The sequence below is a fragment of the Protopterus annectens genome, chromosome 7.part0, assembly GCF_019279795.1.
Source record: "Protopterus annectens isolate FY-2018-M chromosome 7.part0, PAN1.0, whole genome shotgun sequence".
Taxonomy (NCBI): domain Eukaryota; kingdom Metazoa; phylum Chordata; order Ceratodontiformes; family Protopteridae; genus Protopterus; species Protopterus annectens.
Genome location: NC_056739.1, coordinates 40,795,468 through 40,810,238, shown reverse-complemented (window position 1 = coordinate 40,810,238; position 14,771 = coordinate 40,795,468).

The window sequence follows — 14,771 nt, the reverse complement described above, 5'->3', positions numbered from 1 at the left end:
TCAAAGGAGTGGACAGGTCTAGCCTTACCCCTTACCATTACAAAGCCAAAGGAGTGGACAGGTCTAGCCTTACCCCTTACCATTACATAGTCAGTGGAGTGGACAGATCTAGCCTTAACCCCTTATTGAGCTTCATTTTTGACAAATGGAGTATAGCGATGTTCCCACAAAGCTGATCCAGCCTAGGAAAGTGCAAAACAAAAAACTCATAGTGCACTGTAACTGCAAGAATGAATCCATAGTTGGAATTAAACCAGGTTTCAGTGCTGAACACTAAGTCAGTAACACACAGAAGGTCTGATACAATGCCAGTCTTTTTGTCTTTTTGCTGATAGCCTTACCATTTCAGTGTAGTACTCTGGCTGGAATGACAATAGAACTGGATGCAGTTACATGTCCCTGGATGACAGAGGACTCCAAGGGAACAAAGTACAGAACTGTATCATGAGAATCTTGGCCATGTTTTGCCCCTTTGCAAAAGCCACATAGCAGTGGAACTGGTCCAGGGCCAAAGATCATACGTCCCTATGCCAGTTTCAGGAAATTCAGCTCTGTGAGCCTTTTACCTAACCCAACCTCTTGCAGGTATAAATAGCACCAGCAGGAAGGTGAGGGAGCACAGAAGACCACAGTGCATGAAGCTGCCCCAGTTGTACTTAAGGAAATTCACAGCTCAGAAAATTAAGTGGTAAATCAGTAAACTGGAAATGAATGGGTAGGCAATAGAAAAGGCTAAAACACTATGTTAAAATAAAACAAAAGCAAGAGAACATTAAAACACAATACAAAAATAATGAAACACAATGCAGGAAGCAAATAAACAGAGTAATCATAAACTGTCTGCTCTCTCAGCCCCCTGCTGGTACTGTTTATGTCTGCAGGATGTCGTGGGTTGGTAGGGTGCACAGAGCTGAATTCACCACAATTTGCATCAGGAGTTTGTGTGAGAATTCACCGAATCAAACATTTATAATTTTCCATGCATCTGTGTAAAATAGAATGAAGAAACTAATGCAGATTCTTAACACAGTTGGACTACACCTCACACATACACATACTGTACACATATACATACACACTAGAAGCCCTTCTACACAAGTAGGGGTCATACAATGAAAAGATAGAATGTAATGTTACAGTCCCTCAGTGTTTATTTGTGCATTTATTTAAAAGGTATTGTAAGTTCTGCGGTTACATCTTGTTTAATAAAACTTACAGGTTATAGACTCATCATGAAGTGAGTAAGATACACTTCCTGTTCTTAAAATTATTTTTCAGCATCACCACTGTATAATGTGGATGACATTTTGTACATAAGTGACTGAGGCCTGCTTTAGTAATTTTCAGGTACAGGTGTCCAGTATTACATCAGCAGCTGTGCGCTGATATGGCAGTTCATCATCAGTAAGACGCTGATAAAATAAGTTTATTTTATGTCCTTTTTATGATCCATGGTAACAATAAGAGCTTTATTGCACTTTGGATCAAGATGGAGCCACACATGACAGAGAGAGGCAAGGAGCCTGTAACTATGAATCAGTGTGTAAAGGGTACAGTAATGGGACATGTGTGAATAATTCCTGTTGTCTTTCTTCTTTTTCATAAACAGGTTATGCAACTAGAAGTGTGAAACTGTGTTAACGGCTGAATGAAGAAACACAAAAAGCTTAGACAGTTTTAAATGTTAAAAAGTCTTGCCCAGTGAAGTATGTGTGTTGTTTTTTTTTTTCCTTTAATAATAAAAGCTTTGAATATTTCTTTTTAAGTTTCTTGTGTTTTTTGCATGCTATGATGATGTTTCTGTTTAAAATGTAATGACAGCAACCAAAGTGTGAATCATACATGTTCTAAGGTTACCTGAAGGCCTACTACACCTGACACATGAACAGTCTTCAGTGAGACTTTATTCTGACGCTTAGGAAGGTGCTCTGTCGCAATAGTGCCCAGAGGTAGATTATATGAAAGTAAGGTTTACAAAGACAGAAAAGTGGAATGTAGTTCCACAATTATTAAAAGAAATTAAAAAGCTCTGCACTCACTGGAAGGTATGGGTTATCTTTATACTTGTGTACTTAATTTCACTTTTGTCATTACAATTTAGAATATCCTCTACCACGCCTAAGTTTCATATGCAAATCATTGTTGCCTTGTCATTCCCTTCCCATTTCTGTATTCATCTGTCATACCACAGGACTCCTCTATGAGCTTTTACCAGCTATTGTTTTATAACCAGTTCTCTGTAAGTTTACTGGCAAATCAGCACTTGATGAGATATGATGTTTTTTTTCTTTATCTTTCTTTAAAACTGAATTTTATTGAAGTTAAACAAGGCAAGAACATTGCAAAAAGACATACAAATACCTCACATGGCATAACAAACAATAATAAAAATATAAGTACAGTATTTATAAATCCCAGATTATACTGCAAGTGTGTTAATATAAATAGCACTAAATTATTCCTGAAAATCGATAAAATCATTAAAGGAAAAAGTTATAATTCTCTAAAAGGCAATGCTATAGCTGAGGAAGATAGCAGGAGGTACACCACCCTTAAAAGTGTATAGAGTGTAGCACATGTTCATTTAAAAGGTTATCAATATAAATTGGGTAAGGAATCACCCTTTGTTTAGGCAGTTTAACCCCTAGAAGCTTAACCATGCCAGCCAAGACCCATAATACCGCTAATGAGGAATTGTAACAGGGCCCGGATTGTGGCTTGACCTCAAAAATCCAGAATTTCTAATCAAGAATGGGAGGTTGGTTGAAAATTGCAGCTAATTTGCAGACCCAGTCATTCCAATGTTCAGTAATCTTGGGGCAATCCCAAAACGTGAATAGTGTTCGCCTGATATTGTCTCCAAAATCTGCTATCACTTTTCATTTCCATCTTCATGTACCTACAAGGTATTTAATACCAACAAAGTAAAATGAAAGATTAGATATCCTGGTAATTAGACCTCCTTCCTAGCACACTTAGGGATTTCCATGATTTCTCCCATTGATGTGTGATCATGACGTGACACATTCCATATTTTTCCAATGATTACATACCACCAAGGCCAATGCTTTAGTATTCCAGAGATCTCTGTAAATTACCTCTATTCTACCTGTACTAGTTGTCCCCATTTTCTCCAGGGCAGAGATCTCCATGCATTTTCTCAGGGAGTAATGTTTTTGCTCCATTCTTGACCAATCTGCCAATAGGTAAACCATTTGGGGTTTTTTTTGTTTTTCAAATGAGTAGCCATACTTATTTCACTGTGCATAATTTCTAGCTTTTATTTTGTTTCTACTTAACACCAAGCAATTTCTGATGAGCTCCCTTTCTGCTCACTTCTGGACATGGTATTCACGTACTGTCCAGCAACACAGAACTGGCAGGAGTGGCCCTAGGTCAACTGGTGCCCTGGCAAAAGGGTTCCTCGGCGCCCCCCCACCACACTACCTGGTGCCCCCATCCTGGTCTATCTATACCAAATAAATACTGGAAAAGTGCCTCTGCTAGACCTGTGCCCTAGGCGGCCGCCTAGTTGGCCTATGCCTAAGGCCGGCTATGAGAACTGGAGATAGTGCACTTGGATGGAGTCCAGGAGCCCTTGATGGCATTTCATTCTTCAGACATCTTACCAAACAGTGTCATACTTATTTACCAGCTGCATACCATGCTTGTCAAAAGAAGAAGGAGAAAAGCAACAGTAATTAGTCATATATTTATGCTAAAGAAAACACCTGTGTCACTGTAGCCCCATAAAGTGCTGACAGTAAGTCTTCAGTAGAGAACTGAAGGCCAGCATAGACAGAGACTGTGAGCAGAAGGGATTTATCCTTTATGTCTAGAAGCATCAGCAGATTAAAAGACAAAGAGAAGCTTGGGATCTTGATGGGATTTAAGCACTTGTGAAGTTAATATGTTTATGAAACCACTGTTCTGCTTTATAACTTTGTCACAGGGCCTTATCATTAGAGGCTCCTTATTCCAAGACTATGTAGAGGTGACTACACTGTATTTCTCTATAGTCTTTGTAGCATTTCTGGTAGTGAGAGATGAGATAGAAATAGCCTCACCTAAAACCTCTAGCCACCTTGCAGTGTAGGTTGATCAACCTGTGGAATCTGCATGGCTGGGTTAGCATGACGATTACTGCACTGAGAACAAATCAGAACAATGACAAGGCATGAAATGCCATCCCATGTAGGAGGTACTGTACTGTCTGTAGGTATCAAAACATAGGGGCCTAGCCTGGGGTGAGTGGGATTGTGACATGAAAGCTTCTCATCTGGGAAGTGAAGACTTGCTCAAAGAGTGATACAAAGAATGTCTGTCATCTTTTCAGGAGGAGAGGCTTGTTGGAAACTGGAATGTGTTCTGCATGCAGGGAAGCCAACCAATATGGTAGGCAATGCTAAGCTGCAATAAACTGTAGGCAGTAGCACAGTAGCAGAGGCTATAATGATAGATGAGGACTGCATGGTGCATGTGTCTGCCCATATCCTCCCTGTTGATCTGCAGTCTAACCTTTTTTGTTTGTTAATATAGTGCCTTTGCCTTGTCTTTGTACTGGATGGCAAACCAATACATCAGAAACTTGTCCGGTTATTATGTCAGGGAGATCTAAGATCACTTCATGGCACAGCATTTTGAGAGTATGTTACTGAAAAAGCACCTTTATATTTTCAAAATATATTTTACTCCATTCTGCAGAGAGCCACATGGCTATAATAACACTGACTCATACTAGTGAGCTTCCAATAACGTCTCCATTAGTGGTCATCTCCAAACCAAAGCACTGTAATTACCTTGGAGCAGCTTAGAGAATTACATTGATGTGACTAATGGTCTTTGGATGTCAGAGTTTCATTTCCTGGAGTCTGGTCAGATGTTCCAAAAAGGACCCATTGCAGCTTTAGGTAAGACAAACTTTACAAGTCTATTTCCAGCTGTTCATTATGAGCGTTCTGCTTCTTATGTCTTATGCTGATAAATATATCAAAAGTAAGTATATGAGATTTGGGAGACATAAACTGAAAGGTGAATATTTAATACAGCACACAGTGATTGAAACTGTAGACTCATTTAAGGACCTGGGTATATGGGTAGATTCAGCTATGAGTTTTTCTAATCATATTAACCAACTGGTTAATGATAGTTATAGAACTATAGGTTGTATAAAAAGATTTATAAAGTCTAGGAAATCAAACATGATGAAGTCATTGTTTGTTAGTTACAATAGTCCCAAACTTGAGTTTGGAATAAGAATATGGAAACTGTATAAGAAAACAAGCATGAATAAAGTGGAAAGAGTACAGCAGAAATATACCAAGAGCATCCATGGATGTGAACATTTAAGGTATTATGAAAGACTAAAATATCTGAACTTGTACAGTGTCTCTTATAGATATCTAAGAGATCTTATTCAGGTATATAGGGCATTTGGGGACAACTACCTCTGGGAATGTTTGGGGTTATCATAAAGTAATAGACAATCGTCAGATAACCTATGTAGAAGATTCTATAGGAATGAGAAGTGTACTAATTGGTTCTCTGACAGAGTAGCTGACTCATGGAATAGACTACCAAATTACATTGGAGCAGGTACTAGTTTAGATATTTTTAAGAACAGCCTGGATACTTATTATGGGAACAAGTGTTTTGGTATATTGGCAAACTAGAAGGGCATTAATGCCCGTGCTTGAAATATTTGTATGTATGTATGTCTGAATCTTTTTTTTTTTTTGTAAAGTGCTTAGATAGTGTCTTAATCATTTAAATAAAATTGAAGTTCAACCGGAAAAAAAGTCAAATTGAAAAAGCAACACATTTGATTTTTTAAAGTAAAGAAAGATCAATACTCTTTATCTAATTCACCAACCTCTTGAAAAGCCCAGTTTGTAGTCACTTCCTGAGGAGAACAAAATAGACCTAGCATTCAGCTCTAGACTGGCTGTTTTCTTGTACAGAGTGGCAGCAGGAGGATCATATGGAGATTAGATCATTTTTTCTTAGTATGATTAAAAAAACATACTTTAAAATGAAGAACAGTTTGTTTCACTCAAGGTACGTTGTTCTTCTACTGAGGTGACAATGAAGCACTAAACTGCAGTAAGTGATGCTGTCTGAAGGGTAAGGCTAGCAGATGTTATAGTGGGTGGGCAGATGGGGTGGGCTTTGCTATTAAAAATGGAATGGAATATTTGTGTGTTTTGTTCAGAATGATAATTTCCTTTATTTCAAGGCTATAATACTGTGTTGCTGTAATCTGACTACTATCCTTAAAAGGTAGGATGCGATGCTGGGAATTTGGGTCCTCCTCACTGTAGTTACAGGTAGAGTGAGGGTGGAAGATGACCGTACGAGTAAACAAGGAGCTACTTTACTAATTATATATTTATAATATATTCAGCAAGCAGTTGTGGTCTCTCTACAAGCACAGTTTTTAAAGAGATGGGACTGTGGTGTACTTAGTAACTATGAGCATTATGTCCCATGCCTTAAGGAACAACGGGTACTGAGAAATTGGAATCTGCATAGCTTTTATGCTATTATATGGTGTTCCTCTCATTTACTTAGTTTACAGAAGCTGCTCTGAATTTTCTTACTGAAATACCTACATATTCTGGTACTTTTCCGTTATCGGGGCAACACTTTTTATGCGGATGCTGAGCTCAGAATCCAGTCACTTGTCATGTCTTTTTAATGTTAATATAACCACATGTGTGTAAAAGTATTTTACTGCAGAATATTTAAAAAATGAGACGTCATTTCTATATTTTACACACACCTGGTTAAAAGACATGAGAAGGCACTGGCTTTCAGCTCAACAATCACGTGTAAAGTATTTCTTCTACCAGCGTAACAAGTGAGCAAATGAAACATAAAATAATCTTGCCTAAAAGTATTAAGACGTTTGTAAACAAACAAAACATAATACAGAACACAGTGGCATATCACATGCATTGTAAGCATGGAAACTAAAACGTAATTATTTCTAGGGAATGGAAAACAGCAGTCTTTCAGAAAAGAGTTTGTCGCAACATTTTGAAAATGCACGGAGATTTATAAACGATGCAGAACGTGTCATTACTATTGTGTCTGTAAATTCAAGTGTCAAACAGTACTACAATAACTACGATGTTCATACTTTTAATCTAGTACTTACACATCAAACGTATATTGACCTCCTCACCTTTCTGTGCAGAATTAAAGTAGAATTTCAGCACTCTTGCCACAGAGGACTAGTTACAGGTCATAGTTTCAAAGAAGAAAAGTTCCCGATACAACACTGTTTTCAAGCTATTCTCCTACCTTCCTCCCATTGACAGTTTTAGGCCTCAAAATGAACCTTACAGCACAAAACCAACACTGTAGTAAGAAAGAAAAGAAAACAACATTCCGGCAGAAAGGCACGAGGAGCTCAGTGGTCGTAAAGTATACCAAAAAAATATTAAAAGTTTATCAGGTATATCTCAATCTTATTTGCTGTGGATGCCTACATATGCGAGCATGGGCTAAAATTGTAAGCGCTCTTTACAAGTGTTGCCCCGATAACGGAAAAGTACCCATATTCTTCTATGTAATATAGATGTCTTAAGAGATTTTGGGTGGTGGCAGTCTGGAAGACCTACCTTTCCTTTTTGGTCAGTATTATGGTTACCTACCCTGCCATTAAAACTATTGCTGTAAGTCAACTGTGCATATTGCATTATTCAAACATACTGGGCTAGATTCCAGAAGGTCTGTCAAAAGCCTCTTTTATGGAAACAGTACAAATTCCAACAGTGATGAAGTTGTAATACACAAAAAGCAACAGGCTGCAAGTTGCACTTTTCAAAAGCTGACCAAACTGAGTAACGATATTGAGATCCACAGTGCATGAAGGATAGTGTCACAGTGAAACATAACATACCAGCATACCTCGAAGGATACAGGAAACGTAACATAAGGTAAGGTATACATGAAGGATAGTGTCACAGTGAAACATAACATACCAGCATACCTCGAAGGATACAGGAAACTTAACATAAGGTAAGGTATACATGAAGGATAGTGTCACAGTGAAACATAACATACCAGCATACCTCGAAGGATACAGGAAACGTAACATAAGGTAAGGTATACATGAAGGATAGTGTCACAGTGAAACATAACATACCAGCATACCTCGAAGGATACAGGAAACTTAACATAAGGTAAGGTATACATGAAGGATAGTGTCACAGTGAAACATAACATACCAGCATACCTCGAAGGATACAGGAAACTTAACATAAGGTAAGGTATACATGAAGGATAGTGTCACAGTGAAACATAACATACCAGCATACCTCGAAGGATACAGGAAACGTAACATAAGGTAAGGTATACATGAAGGATAGTGTCACAGTGAAACATAACATACGAGCATACCTCGAAGGATAGAGGAAACGTAACATAAGGTAAGGTATACATGAAGGATAGTGTCACAGTGAAACATAACATACCAGCATACCTCGAAGGATACAGGAAACTTAACATAAGGTAAGGTATACATGAAGGATAGTGTCACAGTGAAACATAACATACCAGCATACCTCGAAGGATACAGGAAACGTAACATAAGGTAAGGTATACATGAAGGATAGTGTCACAGTGAAACATAACATACGAGCATACCTCGAAGGATAGAGGAAACGTAACATAAGGTAAGGTATACATGAAGGATAGTGTCACAGTGAAACATAACATACCAGCATACCTCGAAGGATACAGGAACGTAACATAAGGTAAGGTATACATGAAGGATAGTGTCACAGTGAAACATAACATACCAGCATACCTCAAGGATACAGGAAACGTAACATAAGGTAAGGTATACATGAAGGATAGTGTCACAGTGAAACATAACATACCAGCATACCTCGAAGGATACAGGAAACGTAACATAAGGTAAGGTATACATGAAGGATAGTGTCACAGTGAAACATAACATACCAGCATACCTCGAAGGATACAGGAAATGTAACATAAGGTAAGGTATACATGAAGAATAGTGTCACAGTGAAACATAATATACCAGCATACCTCGAAGGATACAGGAAACTTAACATAAGGTAAGGTATACATGAAGGATAGTGTCACAGTGAAACATAACATACCAGCATACCTCAAAAGATACAGGAAACATAACATAAGGTAAGGTATACATGAAGGATAGTGTCACAGTGAAACATAACATACCAGCATACCTCGAAGGATACAGGAAACGTAACATAAGGTAAGGTATACATGAAGGATAGTGTCACAGTGAAACATAACATACCTCGAAGGATACAGGAAACGTAACATAAGGTAAGATATACATGAAGGATAGTGTCACAGTGAAACATAACATACCAGCATACCTCGAAGGATACAGGAAACGTAACATAAGGTAAGGTATACATGAAGGATAGTGTCACAGTGAAACATAACATACCAGCATACCTCGAAGGATACAGGAAACGTAACATAAGGTAAGGTATACATGAAGGATAGTGTCACAGTGAAACATAACATACCAGCATACCTCGAAGGATACAGGAAACGTAACATAAGGTAAGGTATACATGAAGGATAGTATCACAGTGAAACATAACATACCAGCATACCTCGAAGGATACAGGAAACGTAACATAAGGTAAGGTATACATGAAGGATAGTGTCACAGTGAAACATAACATACCAGCATACCTTGAAGGATACAGGAAATGGAACATAAGGTAAGGTATACATGAAGGATAGTGTCACAGTGAAACATAACATACCAGCATACCTCGAAGGATACAGGAAACATAACATAAGGTAAGGTATACATGAAGGATAGTGTCACAGTGAAACATAACATATCAGCATACCTCGAAGGATACAGGAAACGTAACATAAGGTGAAGTATACATGAAGGATAGTGTCACAGTGAAACATAACATACCAGCATACCTCGAAGGATACAGGAAACATAACATAAGGTAAGGTATACATGAAGGATAGTGTCACAGTGAAACATAACATACCAGCATACCTCGAAGGATACAGGGAACTTAACATAAGGTAAGGTATACATAAAGGATAGTATCACAGTGAAACATAACATACCAGCATACCTCGAAGGATACAGGAAACTTAACATAAGGTAAGGTATAGTGCCTGTTTCCCTGCATCAGAACATTAGTCAAACATCAAGAAAGTCTCAGAAATGAGCAGTTGTGCTGCAGACAGTAAGCCATCAACAGACAAAGTGTAACACAACATGCAAAAGAGTATATACCAATGTATTATTAAAATTCACATTAATAAACTTTGCTGAGGTCAGACACAGGTGTGGGTTGATGATGGGAAGACGAAGCTGAATCGACATCATCATATCTAGGATGACAAGAAGAAGGAAAGGGATGGGTTAATAAGCGGAGAGAAGTATGGAAAGGAACGCCGCTGAGAAATGTCTGAGGGACATTAATCAGAATAGGGAAGGATATTGTATCTTGTATAACTCACAGAAAGGTGAGCAGTTGTACTGCGAACAGTAAGACAATCAAAGGACAAAGTTTGCCAATTGGACCACAGAAGGTCAAATGTCAATCCAGTACTGGAGATAGACATAAAAAAAACTTTGTTGCGAAAACACACAGTTTGGGGTGGGGGGGCACATAGCAGAATGCTTTGTCAACATCATAAATGGGATGAAAGGAAATAGGAAAGTTTTGGCTTACCAAGTATAGGGAAATACAAAAAATAGTTTCCTTGGGAGGAATTTCTGAAGGGTGGGAATCAAAACAGAGAAGGATATTGTATTTTGTATTTTTGCCTGGGTGAGACCCCTTTAGCGGAAAATGGGGAAGTGAGCACAACACAGGCAGATGTACTGCATAAAAGCAATAAACAGGAGTGGTCTTTACACATTTTGCTGGAAAACAATGTAAATGAAATGTATATTATGTTACATTATATTATACTGGCTTGAGAGCAGAAAGCAAATGCTAATCGCATCTAGTATGCCCTTTTAGGTGGAATTAACATTTTCTACCCTTCTCATTTATATCAGTCTCTTAGCCTTTTTGTATCTGGCCAATGCCCCCTTAAATGCCTGTTTTTATTCCCCTTTCCACCACCCATTCAGCTAATCTGTTCCTTAGGTCTACAACTCTGTGTGTGGAAAAAGTAGTTTCATAGATCCAGGAATTTGTTATTCCCTGCATTCTGCTGCTACTTGTACTATTTCTTCTCTCCCCATCTGTCGTATTCAGCATTGTGTCACCTTTGTCTTTCTTGTTTATTACACCCCTTTCATATCTCCCTTACATGATCTTGTACCCACGTATCATGTACCTTATGTCCTTCCTGTTCATCTGCCTGATGTGATCTTGTGCACCAATATCATGTCTCCCTATGCACTTCCTATTCTAAGTGACCCTTTCCCATCTCAGGGGCATGATCTTGTATCACAATCCCCTATGTCCTTCCTGATTAGGACGTCCCTATTCATATTTCCCTGATGTGATCTTGTGCATCAGTATCACAATCCCCTATGTCCTTCCTGATTAGGATGTCCCTGTTTGTATCTCTCTAATGTGATCTTGTGCATCAGTATCACAATCCCCTATGTCCTTCCTGATTAGGACGTCCCTGTTTGTATCTCTCTAATGTGATCTTGTGCATCAGTATCACGATCCCCTATGTCCTTCCTGATTAGGATGTCCCTGTTCATATCTCTTTAATGTGATCTTGTGCATCAGTATCACAATCCCGTATGTCCTTCCTGATTAGGATGTCCATCTTTGTATTTCCCTGAGGTGATCTTGTGCACCAACCAGTATCATGTCTCCCTGTCTCCTCTTCACTCAAGTGAAGCTCTAGTTCTGCTAATATCTGGTCATATCAGCTCTCCTCCATTTCATGGATCTTTTCTGGTAGTTGTTATTCTCTGTATTTCTTCTAGAAGCCTGATGTCACTTTCATTATATGGCCTCTAGAAGTGCGTGTACTACTCAAAGTATGGTCAGACAAGGGCCCTACGTAGTGGAAGCATTTCTTCTGCTTCTGGAATGTATTCCCTTGAGGATACACACTACTATTATGTTTGACACCACTGCTGTTTCATCCCCAGTGGTCCAGTCTAAATGTAGTCAACACCTTCAGATCCTTTCCTGCTTTGTTACCATCGGCAGTCACTTTACAAAAGGGTCGCTGTGGCCTAAGTGCAAGACTTCACATCTGTTTGTTCTAAACTGCATGTTCCACATTTCTGTTTAGCTAGTCAGCCTTTACATAGCCTTCTCCAGACTCTTCCACATGTCTTCTACTGCTGTGTACTCCTTTAGTCACGTCCCTAATTTTTGATATTGTCCCTCACATCACAACCATCTGTGTTCTACCATCCACTATGCAGCTATCTGATTCTTCAGACTTGCTCTTTCCCCTAATCCCTCCAGTTTTCCTATCAGCCCCCTATGTGGAACAAGTCCTTGCTGAAGTCCTGGTAGACTGTGTGGAACAGTTCTTTGCTGAAATCCTTGTAGACTGTATGGAACAGTTTCTTGCTTTGATCCTGGTAGTCTGTGTGGAAAAAGTACTTGCTTAAGTCCTGGTAGACTGTAGGGAACAGGTCCTTGTGAACTGCTGGTAAACTGTGTGGAACAAGTCCTTGCTGAAGTCCTGGTAGACTGTATGGAACAAGTCCTTGCTGAAGTCCTGGTAGACTGTATGGAACAAGTCCTTGCTGAAGTCCTGGTAGTCTGTGTGGAACAGTGTTTTGCTGAAGTCTTGGTAGTCTGTGTGGAAAAAGTCCATGCTGAAGTCCTGGTAGACTGTGGGGAACAAGTCCTTGCTGAAGTGGTGGTAGACTACTCCCATATCAAGTATTCATGTAACTCAATCATAAAACTGGATTAGTTTGCCTAAGGACTCCTTCTGGATATGAAGCCATATTGGTTGTTGTTGTTCTTGAAATTATTGTCCTTTAGAAATGCTACCATCTTTCCCTTCAGAATTCCCTTCATGCCTTCCCTGTCATGTTGGTAAGATAACAAGTCTGCAGCTCACCAGATTTTTCTTGAATCCCATACAAGAGTACCACACTTGTTGCCTTCCAGTCCTTTGCCACTTCTGCTCCACAAGGAGGTCTTCTAGAATATTGTCCAGATTTCTAAGAACTCCCAGAGGTACCTAGCTGGTGGTAATGCTTGATCCTGCCTAAGGGCGAACAGTTCATTGTACTGTCTTCCCTGCTTATTCTCTGTGTCTCTGCCTCTGACCTTTAGTCATCATGGCCATGTCTAGCCCTTCAGCCCTTCAGCCCTTCAGCCCTTCTTTCTGTTATGCACCTAAATAACCCATACTTTCCCTTTTGATCCTTTCTGTTGGCTGTCTTTCTGATTTCATCATTGCTGTACCTTCTGCCAATGTTGCCTTTTCTCTAGCCTCCTTTTCACCTCTTGTAAGTCATATGTTTAAGTTCTAGCCTCACCTTCCTATATAAGGCAAATTAGCATCCGTCTACTTTTATATTTCTACTTTTCTCCCCACCCTTGTTCTGAGTTCTGCATCTTTCTGTCATTCCTGTAGCTTGTGTACTCTCTTGATTTACAAACATTTACAAATGCTACCTTGTACTCCATATACAGGCATCTCTCTGGTGAATTGTCACAGAGTTAGTCAACCAGCCACTGCTCTGTTGTATTTGTCTGTGCAATCCAAGGAATCTGTTGCATTTTGCTAACCACAAGTACAATTTCATACTGTATTTTACACTTTTAAACAGTTTTTTTGCTATATTGCTCATTTTTTAAAACTGTTCACTGATTTGTCGCACTTTGTCTGCTGTAACATAGACTAGATTCAGACTTGCTGAATCTGGTTCTGTTTGTTAAATTGAGCGCTAAACCAGGCTATCTTTTGTTGGAGAGGGCCCCCTGCTCCCTTGTGGCAGCAGAGTGCAGTTAGGACTTGTCTGATTGAAGGTTGCTGGCACGGCGGCTCAGTTTTGAGCTATTTTATTGGGTAAATTGTTTAATTCGGTTTTGCTCACTGTTGTTACTTGAGCGCTACGTTTGCGTGCATTTGCCATGTTTGTGTGGGTTTCTGCTTGTTTTAACACAACTACACAACTCTACAGAATTAGGTGACCAGCCACTGCTCTGCTATATTCATCTGTTTTATGTGTAGGGCACCTCTGTGCACCATCACGCACTACCGCGCAATGGGGCTAACTATTGGCGGTTATAGTAGCAAAAATTTCAGTAGATAAATTTTCCCTTAGTAGCTGCTCGTGATCCAGCTAAGAAGTCCTTAAATTGTGCTAAACTGCTCAGAGAACACCTCAGCTGTACTTTTGTCCCTTAAACAGTCCCAAAAAAAACAGTAAAGCTACATATTATGCTTATGTATTATATTGACATAATGTTAATACTTTTTTCTTTCAGAGTTTATTTCATTATTTCTTGCACTGAGTTGCATTTTCACCTTGTATGTATACGTATATTTACTTTTTTTTGTTTTAATAGTTTCATGTATGTAATTTGTCTTGTCTTAATAGTTGTATGTATATCATTTATGCAATTCATACTGGGAGGGTCATTGAAACTGAAGTCAAATTCCTTGTATATGCGCATACTTGGCCAGTAAATGTGATTTTGATTCTGATCTACAATAGTTTCATACCATTTAGAGAACCCCCACTAGTATAGACCCTTTATAGAGCACCCTATTAGTATAGACCCCATTTAGACCACCCAGTTATACCACACCCCACCATTTTCTCT